The 14644-nt window shown below is 40.4% G+C and overlaps 1 protein-coding gene across 1 annotated transcript in view; it reads left to right on the top strand.

The window, feature by feature from the left end:
- LOC124161460 (transcription cofactor vestigial-like protein 2) overlaps positions 1–14644 on the top strand; it is a gene marked incomplete at its 3' end in the record, with an annotated part of 141104 nt that overhangs the window by 74822 nt on the left and 51638 nt on the right. The gene's annotated exons all lie outside the window — the stretch shown is intronic.

Raw genomic sequence — 14644 nt, 5'->3', positions numbered from 1 at the left:
TATAATTTTATAACCTATTAGGAAATAATAGTTTTTCGTAAAAATAATAGCAGAAATGAAAAAAGCATACCAAAAAAATTCAGGGTGTCTCAAAGTAATCTGACAGAAACCAAATTTTTGTGCCTCTTTTTCGCGATCGGCACCGCTGTGCGACGTAATCTACGGCGATGGATAAAGAAAAGATTTTGCAACGTCCACTTAGACTATTAATGGAGTGCAACGCGTTTCAACGCGACAGTTTTACCATCAGATACTGAAACATATTCCTTACAATGGCATCATTCACATACGCTGGTGCTCTTTACTGTTACTGCACATCTGGAATAGGGTGATTTGCTATGATTTTTTCATTGCCTAAATCGAAATATTATTACTCCTGGAGTACGTATTTCACGCTTTTAGATTTTTTAATGACGATATGTATTTTTCGCGATTAAATGAAAAGTGAAAATTTTCAAGCGCGCGAAAACGCGACGGCTAAGAATGAATGCAAGGAAAATCCCGTGTGACATCATTCTGGTTCCCACTGTCGCCGTGTGAGGCGACCTTGGGGCGAGGCTCTGAGCGCTGATACTATGCAGGCTGCTAGCAGGTAGCAGAGTATCCTGCTAGTAGGTAGTGCTTGGCTTAAATAAGGATTATTAATACCTTATCAAACGAAGAATACTTTCCGACCGTAGGCAATTTTAATAGGTGATTATTGAGAAATGTTTCCCTGAGCTCTGTGCCTCATGCATGCATTGGTAACCTCAGACGATGCAAAACTCCTATCCTCTCGTGTAGAAACTAGGTCCCTGTGACGTCACGTGGAGTGGCATCGCATGGGCGCCAATCTGGCTTTTTTCAAATGCGGTTAAAATTGACCATTGCCATTCGTCTGAACTGGGATTTCTGAAACCAAATAATTTGTATATTATGAATGCACTAATTGTGGGTAATGAATTGCAAACAATGCCTTTCGTTTTCTCTGATGAAGGAGACTACCCTATTTATGAGCAGCCAAACATTCGCACGATATAGCTCGCTTCGCCATCAATCGGCCCCCCGCAACGGATCCACGAGTCCAAGGAAGGACACATTTCGTAGTGAAGCGACTGCGAATGACACAATTTATGCTTTCCGTGCTCACCGTCGCGTGCTCCGGCGTCGCGGCAGTCGTGTGGCGCCGCGCCTCTTGGACCGTCTGTCTGGTCTGAGCACGCAGCGACGTCTGGAGTTGAAGGCGCCATCGGAAGCAGCGAATGCCTATTCTGACGGAACCTTCCGACAACACAGAACCCAAGCCACAGGAGATGTGCCTCCTCGACCGCATTTTAAGCGGTTTCTAAACGGCGATGAGCGCATGCGTGCATTATTTTGTAGCATCACAAATGAAAAAGCGACGTTACGTTTTTTCATTTGTGAACCTCAACTTCCGCAAAGTTGAGCCGGAAACCATAGAATGTATTTTGTGGTACATATATTATTTGCAATTGCGTGGATATGATTGAAAGTCCATGCCTTTGATACATCACATCCATATGAATAAAAATTTTGGTTAGCAGCTCTCTTTATAGCTTTTATCTGCATTGGAAATCCGAATCGCTTTGTCCGCCAACGACGCGAGTGGTGACGTCGCTAAACACAATGAAATGCGCAGTGGGTGAGGAACAGCCGGAGGCCGATAGCAATATTCGTGCTCGGTTAGGTCAGCCATGGACACAGGTGCATGCTGGGAACGGTCCATCGTCTCTTTTGTTTAACATGTCATCGCCATTTAGACTTCAGCAATGTGCTTTGTGAATTTTCCATTGAAATACAATGTAATATTCTAATTTTTCTACTTATGCTTGTAAAAATGACGTGGAATGTGTAATTTACACAAGTTGATGGTCTGATGGTGTTTTACCCATCGCTCACTCACCGCGCAATTTATCAGGTTTATAAAATGAGCAAAAAGCTTCTTCGACGTGCAAATCGATCCGATTTTCACATTGGAGAAATAAGCTATAATCACGGCTGTTAACCGAAATCAATAATCGTGATGACATGATCCACCAGTTCACAACATTTCATTGCTTTATCTCGCTATTGGAAATATTGGGAATGAATGGATCGCTCATGGAGGCGCTGCGATCGCTACGCTATCTATGGTAACCCTTTGAATCATTTATTTTCGCGATGCTCAGCCGTTGCTGGTAATCGGTGTATGGATTTTAATTGCAGTGTGGCGTTATTGTTTTATGCAGCTACTTTTAGTGCATTACTTACTGTGTGGGACGTGTCATTGCATTTTTGGATTTGTTTCATTTAAAATGTGTGTTTTCGTTGTAACTTCAGAGCGGTTGCGGTAGAGTGTAATGTGCATTTTTTAGTGAATGTCATTTAGAAATGTATGTAGACATTGTGTCAGTGTTTTCGTGTATTTACGTGTTGCGGACGAACCAGGGGGCGCCCGTGACTGTCATTAATGTTTTGATCTGTATGACGAAGACTTTGTGTGAATGTGCGTAGCCTATGGAACCCCAGCCAACCATATGTGAGGAGGGTCCTGATCATGGCCGTGTATATTATTTTCTCGGTGTGAAGTCCTAAGTGAGGACTTTTTATAAGGGGAAAAATGGGTGCAGACTCGCTTTTCGCCTTTTGAACTGCCCGCGCCGCCTTGTTGTTGGCGCTCCATGTGAGCTTCTCATCCAGTGTGACGCCCAGGAATTCAGTAGCAGTGCTGCTACTTATCCTGGTGTAGGCGTAGTAAATGGCAGTGGATAGCGAGCACTTATTTTTGAGAACCGTTCACATTAAAATCATGCTTCAACGCGACGAACTGTTGCCCCCTTTGGTTTGTCAGCCCCTTTTGTTGTTGTCACGAATGATAGCATTTCTATAATTTCCGAGTCTCGAGCAGACAGTGAAAAGACGAGACGCGGCGAGTGAGTGTAGTTTCCTAGCACGGCGTCGGCCTCTGTGGCGCTGGCGGCGTCCGTGGGCTTCGGAGGACGATAAATCTCTCTCGGGAGGGACACAAAAGAGAGAGAATGCCTTCCTTCTCTGGAGAGTGCCTTCCCAGCGGAGGGATCGTGGTGTCCTCTGGGAATTCCTCTGGGGGGGGGGAATTGGAGGGGGGGGGCCTGCGTCTCGGATCTCAAACTTCCTCTCCTCTAAATTTAGACTGTAGGACGGAGGGGCATGACTCGAATATGACCCGATAATTGATTGAACCCAAACGACGAATCGATGGATATCCGCCCGACATTATCAGCTAAGTATCCACCTCGACATCGAAAGAATTCCACTCAACTCCAAACAATGGAATGGTGGTCGCTAAGCACCAAGGAGGCAGTTGAAGACCCGCTGAAGACCGTCCCGGTCCATGGCCCAATCCAATGCATAGCATATCAAATGGGGATAGACGCGCAATTCGATTGAAAGGAGAGCGCATTACATAATTGACTGAGTACCTCCCAAGTCGGAATCGCATCCGAATCATAGGCGTTTGAGCTTGAAAAATAATTTCAAAGGTGCGTGATTTCTCGTGTGTTATTTCAAAATGCAGGGCAATTCTAAAATCCTTCACAAAATGGCCAGATGCACAATTTCTTGTGTTCACTTGGGGAGAGGATCCCCTTTCAGGCCAGCATTCATTGTTGAATTGTAATTAGAATCCATAGAAATCCGTTCCATATAATGATAGCAGCAATAGGTAGATAGCAAGGTGAACTTCCTCATTTAAAGCGGCTGCTATAGCAGACGTAGTAGGAATCAATTGCTATGGATGCATCGTAAGCGCAACGTGGAGAAAATTGACTACCTAGAAATCCTGCAAGGTATGTTTTCCGGAGGGACAGATAAATAAAGCGTATGCCTCGATATATAAGAATGGATTATTGCGCAAATGAGTGCTATGGATAGCCTGAGGTCGACATGTTTTCGATCTTTTCAACACTGTCTCGCTCTCGAGGCCCAATCGCTCAGCATTAAGTTCGGTGCAGCCGCTTAATTTATCTTCTTTCGTCAGTTGCCTGCCATTATGATGGAGGGCCGGACTTTTATAAAATGCCTGGATAAATGGTTAAATAAATTAAATGTATTGCTCTTACAATTGATTCCCTTTGCTCCTCGTCCTAATCTGGAATATGTGACATTTTTATTCGTGTGGCTGAGAAATATTTCTATGAGATGAATCATCTGGCGTGTACGCAACCAGTGAGGAAGATGACCACCGTGGAAAACTAAGAGATTGCGATTTGCTGTGGGTATCCTTTCCATTCGCATTGTGTTCAAAAGAGGACGTTTTCATGAATGCTAATGGCGATTAATGTTTCTTCATGTTTATTGCAGTATGTTAATATATATATACACACTGGTATGAAAGCGTCTGCAGGGTTTAGATAGAGTGCAAATCAATTGCCTACTTGATAACAATTTCTCAAAAATAAGATTCGAAAAAATATTTTTCTATCGTCAAATGTTCCGTTTCATTAACTCTTTTACTATTTTTTTTATTTCTGCCACTTCGAGGCGTTTAGGCACTCTTATCACATCTAATGAAAATCTACCTCTCTGCCTACATTCATAAGTGTAGGGAAATTCATCTTAGCGTGGTGCGCCACCTTCGTCTTTGATATTCTATTCCTTTGATCATCTCTTGTCAACAATCCCAAGATTGATTTGGCGCAAATCTTTCCACACCCACGTATTTCTCCTCTATCACATCCTTCTTTAACTGTTCCAAATATTTCACCCGAGATTTCACTCTTCCTTTTCCGTTCTTGCCATCCACTGGTCCCCCACGGTTCAGGCCAACATGCCTCAAGATGTGACCAATTAGGATTGATTAGTCTTCTTATCAGAGTTTTCACAAGACTTCTCGCCTACTCTTCTTAGGACTTCTTCATTACTTACTCGGTCGATCCATTTGATCTTCATCATTCATCTGTAGCACCACATTTCGAAATCCTCTATCCTTGCTTTCTCCGCTGCTGTCATTGTCCATGCTTCACTTCCATATAGGAGCATACCCCAAATGTAAGTTCTAGTGAATTTTTCTGTACTTGTGTGCTTAAATTTCCCGCTGTAAGTAGTTCTTTCTTTCTATAGAACGCTATTTTGCTGATAATTTCTTTCCTGCTTCTTCCATTGCTATTTATCCTGCTTCCCGAACAACAGAAATCATTCACCTCCAGCAGTTTTTTTTCCTTATTTCAATGTTCGTCTGCACTTCTACTCGTACATTGCATAAGTACTTATATTTTAGTTTTCTTTTAGCTAATTTTCAGCTGATATTTATCCTTTATCTTACTCACATTTACCACAATCATATTAAATATCCACAAATGTTCTTCTGTGACTCTGCTATGATCGCTGCGTCATCGGAATATCGAGGCATGCGAATTTTTTCCCATGGAGGCCTTTTCTTTCATTTCATTGATGGCTTTGTCGATTTAAATGATGAAAATTGCAGAAAAATTACAGCAATCTCTTTTCCTAACTCTTGCTTCTTCACAGCCGGGCCCTGATTATATCGCCGCTACTTGGTTTTTATATATCCTGTGGATGATTATCCAGTTTTGGCAAAGAGCTCCGATTTATTTCATAATTCCGAGCATTGAGTTCCAATCCGCGATGTCAAACGGCTCCCTCCGCGTCCGCGATGGCAGTCAACCGTGTCTTGCAAACGGGGCGAGAGCGGGGTCGTGGCGCTGCGGACAGCGGTAGGTTTTTAAATCATCCGCACCGCTGACTCCGCTTCTCATTCAATTAATAAACTGGAACTCGCGCTAATTTCTCGAAACAAAAAAAAATAGGAGTGGAAGCGACTTAAAGAATTCCATCCCCCTCTGGCTCTCTCGCCGTCTTGTTGGTCGTCAAGGGGTCATATCGATGGAATGCGATCATATAAGTGTTTCGCCATCTACATGAAAGCAGATGTGCAAAGGACGTCTTTTTTAGCGGAGAAAAATAAAAGGGATACGTGATGCGTGCCTCGCATCTTGATGCCCAAATGCAAAAACCAGACTCCGGTAAATTCGCTTGCAATCAAAATTCGCATATCATTAGTCGTCGTTTTTTCTCGTCACATTTACCACTGTACACTAAAACCAATGCTATTCCCCGAGTAGAAAAAACAGCATTGAATAAAAATGGAAAAAAGTGAATGTGAATGGGATAACGTTCAACTTAAAAATCTGAAGATCCGTATATTTCCTTGCCGTCTGGTAAACATTTGGGACTCTAAAGGGGATGATGAATTGTGAATATTGTTTTCACTGCAAGAGATGAAAGATTGGCACTAATGCATGTCACAATTGCATTTTTGTGGATTTGGTACTCAATGCCCCCAAGCGCCATCTTAAGAGCACGGGGAAAACTCAAACCATCCCTCGTATAGTTATCACGAATACGAAAATACCCCATTGAAAGTGGCATTCTTCCCGGCATTCCAGTATCAGGCAAATCCTAAACTTCCCTAACACACCTCATCTTGTAATCCTTACCCTTGTACTACTTGCATTGCATATATGTAGATAACACTGAAATCACGGGCGCAAATTCGTGAGTCGGCTAATCACTCGTGCCTCCCTTCCGTACTTGATGAGTGAAAAAGCACGGATATACACCCACGATGAGATTCACTATGCAATAACCATTTCGCTTAGACGGGAATCGAACCAGAATCTCCCGATTTCCGAAACTAATAGTCACACCACGAAGCCTAAATATTGGCACTGAAGACTAATAATTAGAGATACGTAAAAATCGCACTTTCATTTTTATTTTATCGCACCTTCAATAACAGTTTATCGCATTTTGTAGCGTCTTTTTTATTTTCATAATGAGGTAGATGACGATAAAATGTAATGAAACACAGTTACATGACAAAATACATATTAGTTTAAATAATTATGTTGTAGAACAATAATAAATTAAGGAATAAGACATGTATTGGCGAAGGTGTAGCTTGCCCGCGCCCACTTGTAGTTCGCGGCCACGTAGAGTCCCAGCCAACTAGCAGCTGGCCAGTCGCTCACTTGCGGTGAGTGTCGGCGGAGCATTTAAACTGCGCTCGGCACAAAATGCAGTAATTTTGCCGTTGAAAAGGCAAATTTGCGTAAAAATATCATAGAAGTCCAGTCATCGCATCTATGTCGCACTTACATGTGCACATCGCATCTATATCAAGTTTATCGCAATAGCGGTTTTCACGCACTCTCTACTAATAATTTATTTGAAAGAATTGCTTCATAAATTTGAGCATATTGCGTAGCTGTCCATCAACACTGTACCTAAAGCCCTGGAGCCCCGAATTGGATTAATCAGGGGAATCCCAAGGAAATCGATATCAAATGTCGAATTAACTCCGTGATGCTTTGGGTTGAAAATATGTAAAACAGCAAACGGAATAAAGTGTCCTGCACTAAAGTGTCCTGACCTAATTCAGTTGAATTGCCTTGTGTTGTCGAATTTTATAGTAGTACTAATATCACTGTAATTAAGTACTATGTTTTCAATGCAAGAATGCAAGAAAGATAGGTCAAGTCTTTTGCGCGAAGAATTAGGTGCTTTTCCCTACAAGTTACAAGTCTTTAACTGCGACTTCGCATTTGACAGCACTTCCCCCATTACCAGGAGTCCTGTAAGTTTACAGTTCCTGGAATCTGGATTTTTTCTTCACCCCCTGCTTTTCCCTTACAAGATCACAAAGAATAACAAATTACTTATTTTTTGACATTTTTTAGTCTCCTACTTAATACTTTAGCGTAAAGATGCTTTCATCGCCTCTTTCCCCTCCACTCCCTGGTGTATTTGCGCTTGCATCCGTTTCTCTCCAACTGCTTAAGCCAGCTATGGACTTACGTGCATTTCTTTTCTCAGCCTTTTTTTTATTAAAGTGTTCTTCCAAGGCATGTTCACATGGAGAATTTTGCAGATTACATCGTCCAATCTCCCCTTTAAACTAGAACTTCCCTCTTCTGTTCAAAGTAAAGCCAACTCCTTTTCAATCCGTCTAAAATTCCTGTTCTCTTCCGTCCTCTCCCTCGTTTACATAGAATTCTAATCTCTAACACCATTTTCAACATCCCCTCCCCGCTAAGTACTCGCTCCATCCATACCTTCTGTTTCCTCCATACCTAATCTAGAAACTGCCTCTCCTCACCCACCATGTCCAGCACTTCGTCGTCCTTCTCCTCTCTCCACCCTCTCCATTCACCTTAACAAACACTTCTTAAACGACTTCATCCTTTTTAGTACCTCTCTTTCATTCATTTGTGCCATAACTCCTCTTCAAACCCTTTTTTAGTCCTATGATATGACCTAATCTTACTTGATTCACTACCCTCGCACGGAAGAGGCTTTTGTTGCGTATGCCCAATTCCTTATTACGCCTCTTTTGATTATCGTACACGGCTTCATATTTTCTTAACACGTAGGCTTATGGCAAATTGACGACGGGAATTTGTCTAAACGCAAAAGAACTCCGTTACGCCTGCCTTCACGTCTGAGAGCTTATGCCCCTTCCAGTAAGCTCTCTGCTATCCCCTGCACCCAGGGGCTCAGCAACGACGGTTAGGCCCATTATGACAGCCGAATAAAACTGAATCTACGACCCTTAAAACGAAAATTCCTGAAAAAATCCAATTAAAGACGTGAGACCACTTCCACTACCCTTAATGGCGCAAGTAACACTGAACCAGATTGCTTATTGGCGTCGCCATACGACCAATGTAGGCAATCGAATAAAATGCTCGCGAAATGGCAGCAGATAAAATTCTCAACCGCCATATCCATGAGCCTCCCGTAATTAATTAAGGAGGAACCTGCGCTTCGAAATACTGCTTTCATTAGTTAGATAAACTCGATAACAACGAGTAAAAATTGCTCAATTAGTCATTCATAAAAATTAAAAGTAATGCTAAATCAATCAAAATAGCTGTACAATGCATGAATTTTACTTAAAATGGAATAATCTAGTGATATGAAGAATGGCTGTTATATTGACTCTTAGGTATCGGAAGAATTTAAGTACTTTCTCTGGAAATACAGTAAAGCTTTATAACTACATCATTTGTGATAAATAAAATGAACTTAACTAATGAGACCTTTTGCTCTGTTAATTTCAACCTAATTTGGAAAAATGGTTTATTTATAATTGCTAACCACCAACTTGACGACGCTGCCAACATATCGTAGTTTCACAGCGGTTGAGCACCTTTGTTTGTTTACGTTACCTCGTAGAGTTACGTTGCATTGTGACAATATTACTCGTTTTATTATCCCTTTTACTTAGCCTTAAGTTATTAAATATACCTTTGGGCTGAAGTGATGGCGTCATTATGCCGATTTAAAGGCAAATTTGTGTCTGAAGGTAAAGGTAAGAGCTTGGATTATTTGAGGAAACGAAATGTGGCCGAAAGTGAATCCATCAATTCCATCGAAGCGATTTCAACGAGTGCATCTGTTGAAGGATACCAAATCGTTTACGTGCATTTTTAATTTATTAAGAAATTTTTGCAATATTTCCCAACATAAAGTGTCCATCATTGTTTAAATAATCAATGTTTATGTCTTGATTTATGAAGATTAAAGTCCCTGTTGAAAGACTGACACAAAGCTCTTTAATGTTTATTTCTTCGTAGATTTTCCATTCAATAGCCTCATCCATACTATTAATAAGGAGTTGATTAGTGAAAATTAGAAACTAATGTGTCTGTTATAACCCAAATGTAATTCGAATCATTAGTATCAGGATAATTAAATAATACTTGTTCCTAGTGCCGAAGTATCAGTAAATTTGGAAGGCTGGCATTGCAACTTCTACGGACTCACTTATGTCAGCTGCCATCGATTGTTCAGGAATGCATCCTAATTTTTATCCTCCTGCAATTACTTCATGAATAGGTAAATGTATTTACTGTTGTTTTTTCAAATTATGCTAATTGGACCTTTGGAAAACGTATCAAAGTAAATTGTTTGGTCAGTGAAAAAGGAAGTACTCTTGTCTATTTTATTTTATACTTTCGAAGAATTACATGGGTGAATATTCGATTAATTAGTACGTTCGCGAAGTTGTATTTCCAAATACTACATAGTCGGTACCCAACAACAATATGCTTGTCTCGTGGTACATTCATTTACCTGTACACCTTATTCTAGACATTTAATATCAATTAGACTGATGATTAAATACATAATGCGCTAGATTTTCTACTTTACGCTTAGAACTTCTATTTAAACAAGTATTCTCTACAAGTTGAAAACGATGCATATTTTTCGAAATAAACGTAAAAAAATTTGAAGTAGTATTCAGAAGAACAGATAAACTATCGCAAGTCTCATTATATTCTATCATTTTCGCTTTTGAAGCGATACGCCGACAATTTCAAGGGATGTATTGAATTCCGGTCATGATTATTCGCATGTTTAATAAAATATAGTCGCATATAGGAATTACTTTAACAACCAGCACTGATAAATTTCATACTTCTGTGTATAGCACGTTTCGAGATGAACTGAATATTCGTTTAATGAATATGTATAAAAATGACTCCGAAAAATCCAATTCACTGGAATTATACAGCGGTCGACAGGTGCAATATCGCTCTTCATATTTAACCTCCGTATATTTGCAACGTTGCCACTACCTCCGCCGCATAATGGCTGCTCGCTCTGCAGAAAACCGGAAGTATGTTCTTTAAACTTAAATACTGGCGCTAACATATCGGTAACCCCTTCCAAAAAAATAGATATATTAAGCATCGATGTCTATTCTATGCTGTGCTAATTTTTCAACGATATATTTCGGGCCAAATTTGAGATAAAAAATGTTTTACAGGGGAAGGTCATCATTCTCCCATAAAGACAATGTATTGCAAGGTGAAAATCCGTCATTTTCAAATCCATAAATCTTTCTTAAATGGCCGGTGACATAGTAATATTTTTTCACTATTCGATAGAAAAAATAATGAGCAACAACATATATCAAAATAAGGGGAGGTTTTCGGGCATGTTTGAAATGATGGTTCCTCCTTAAGTTCCCTTGGCACTGTCAATACTTGGCATACTTATTGCTCATGTCGCGAGGGCGCGCCGAAATGGCTCGGCGACGGAAGCACACCCTCCGGCACAAAGTGGAACTAAAACGCACGCGTGCGCGATATGATCTCCTTCCACTTCCGTTTCCAGTTTTTCCAAAAAAATGGAAAGTCATAAATCCTTCGCACGAGACCAGCGATATTCAAAACAGCTGAATGTCAAGCCGCGCACTGAAGTACTCCGTGGGCCGCCGCAGCGCGAGGAGATAAAAACAAGCGTAGCATGATATGCGCACTCCAGTCAGTTCACGACATTTTTTTCCTCATTCGTCGTCGTCTTGCTCCCATCATTCATTTCGTTTCCGTGAGACGCAATCGCAAACTTCCTCGTTTTTAGACGCTGCAGATAATAACTCTTAATCTAAGGCTAAATAATTATAAAGTCATTGGAAAAATTATCACCTCTATGAAGTAGGTAGGTACCTACGCATTAGTCATGGACGAAAACAATTTGAATGAATAGCGACGGAAGAGATTATGTTCTTACCAGGACTCGAATCGGTGTAAGGTAGGTATGCTTCAATGACAAGTGTAGCGAAATTCAATTAATAATTAACTATTAATAACTAGATGACCCGGTGAACTTCGTACCGCCTAATAATCACTGAAAAGTTTAGTTACACCATTTATAAATCAAGAGCGGCTGTACTGATTTTAATAATTTTTAACTTATTGTAATAAAATTTTTTAAAAATCAATAAAAATACAAAAATAAATATTACAATTTTTTTCGGATTTTTTTCAACGAATTTTTTGTTTTAACTTAGGAAATTTAAGACATTGTGGTCTTATAAAGCAGTTAATAAAGTGAAATCCGTTCTTGGGGCAATTTTACGTCGCGCTGGACCCATACTGGGCTGAAGCTCAATAACTCGTGAAAATAGCCCCCAGGGAGCGGCATTAATATGTCATGACATTACTCGTGGCGCGCTAGTTATAACTCGGTTCGGAAAAGTGCACTGCTTAATCGTGACCTGGTCTATCCTGCACATTCTGGTTTAATCTCTTGAGTCAAGCACCTTCTGATGCTCAACACTTTTTGCTTTTTTTATCAGTCGCAAGATAAAGCGAATGAATCGAAATAAATATAGCCAAGCGAAGAAAGAGATTAAGCGGATGATTTACCAACTCGTGAACATACTACATATAAAATCATGGGTTTTCATGAGCACAAACATTACAACCACTGTAAGATTGGTCTTGTGATTTGTAAATCATGATAATGGATGCAACACGAAATGGAAATTGAATTCGTTTAAGCTCAAAAGAGTATATACTTAAGTTGGGATCATGGAATCCTCGGAATGAGAAATTCCTCACCTTTGAGTTTTTCTTTGAGAATAGTCGCGTGAATCACATTCATTAATAGCTTTTTTAATCACAAAACACGTTCCGTTGCATAGTTTTGGTTGGTTTAGGTTTCGAAAGTTCATGAACACAGAGCCTACCTTTTTCTGTACATTGTGCCGTGGTAAGCAAGGTATATCCAAGGACTTTAAAAATTCAGATAAATGTTTGGTGACTTCGTTTCTTCGTTTGTTACACATTCAATAGATGTGAATTAATGAAGAGTACCAACTATTTGATCCTGATTTACCTAGTTTAGGTAATCCACATCTTCGTTCTAGGCCGTCAAAATTGCTCGCTCAATGAACCATTTGTGATTTTTGTGGTCATCAATCATATTCGGTTTTTATTGCCTGTGAAATTAGAGTTGAAGGTTTTTAATGCTCACGAAGTGTCAAATACTTGTCGTTCCCTGCTGAGTTGTGACCACAGGAATGGTGTTTCGACCCCAGCAGGTGGCGTCTTGCGCTACGAATGAGATTTCAAATGGGGCAGGTGAGAGCACTCATACAACTGACTCACCTCTCCTCAGTCTCTTACTTCCCTCTGTTGCACCGCAAATCGGTTTCTTACATTCATCGCCATTTTAGCCGTTATTTTATGATCGATCAAATTATATAGGTAGGAGAGGAAATGTTGGATGGCTGGCAGGAGCCGCACGAAATCGTATTGAGGAGGGAAACGATCGTGTTACATAATGGCTCGGAGAGGTGGAAGCGAATAATCCACGCTACATGTGAACAGGCCGTTTAGTCACCCGCGAATGGAGGATTATCCAGTGAACGTCCAGATATGTCGTCACCTACCGCGTTCATAAAAAATATTCATAAACTCGACTCTGACGTCACTGACGGGAGGAGCGATCTGAATTATTCGGGGAGATGGGACACAATGAGGGCCGAAATTAATATTCGTGATAATCCCTCGAATTTATATTTACCTTTTCAATGCGATTGAAATGTTTAATTTGAGAACAAATGGATGGCCCTCGCTTGTACGTTTGCACACGTTACAATGTCACACATGCTGAGTTGTCATACCACTAATGGGACGGTGGCTTGCACAGTGTCTTCGGTCTCGCAGCCTCTGTTCCAGTGTGCTTTGAGTAATAAGTAATCGAAGTGATTCTGCTCGTCATATTTTTTATTCTTTTTCATTCTTACCATGCATGCAAGTAAAACAAAAATGGATTTGAATGGCTTTGCATCAGAAGTTGCTTTATCGTACAAGTACAAAACAGCTATATGAGTCGTTTATTTTTAAAGTGGCGTAACTCCATTCTTACTTTACTAACATGCTAATAAGATAACGCTTATTATCCACTTAATAATTGCCACTATTTTAACAGGAACTATAAATTTAACACCCTTAGATACGCTTAATCGGTATGACTCATTAGTATCCTATACGAATATCTTTAAACTCATTGAAGCCCTTAAACCCTTAAATATCTCGATTTGAAGATAAATGGAGTTCGGCCACTTTCAAAATAAACGGTTCATATAATATTCCTGTTTTATAAATCAGGGTAAATGTTTCTGTTGAGATCCCGTGAAAGCAGCAAATGCTGCTTCGCGCAGTACCTCGCCTCATATCCTCCTACCGTCGTCTAAGGACTCACTGATTGACCGACTGTAAAACGGCCAAGATCTTATATATAACGCCAGGAGCATCCAAACTCAAACATTCCGGAATTCCGAGGAATCAGCTGGCGACACACGCAGTGCGAGATGCGTAAACTTGCCCACTTCTTGTTCTTCTCGTAGCTGAGGTTTTGCTCCCGTGAACAAGTGAGCAGCGGTGTCGCGAAGAGCCCTCGCATTTCGAGAACATAGACGCAGTCTGGTATCGACATTACAGTTGATGCAAACACCACCAACCGGGTTAAAAATCATCAACATTATAGACATCGCCGTAGTGTGGGTAGTCAAAAGTCACTCGTAAAACTGCAAGTGAATCGCAGCTTCCTTCCACCTCGGATAAACACTCGCCTGTATTCATTTCGTCAAAGCACGTACAAATTTACCAAATCATTCCTGTAAACATTAATTAGTGATTTCGTATTTGAACACTTGGAAATCGTTAAAATACCCCTCGGAACGGTTTATAAATGTAAAACATGGTCATCGGAAGAATGCCAAGCTAATACTGCTTGTTGCTTTAATAGAAAAAATACGATTAAAGACGTCAATAGAACAGCTACAATTACTATCAATTATTTTAAA

Source organism: Ischnura elegans, chromosome 6 (assembly GCF_921293095.1).
Source record: "Ischnura elegans chromosome 6, ioIscEleg1.1, whole genome shotgun sequence".
NCBI classification, from domain to species: Eukaryota; Metazoa; Arthropoda; class Insecta; order Odonata; family Coenagrionidae; genus Ischnura; species Ischnura elegans.
Note: the sequence above shows the minus strand (reverse complement) of the source record. Positions and strands in the feature narration are given on the sequence as shown.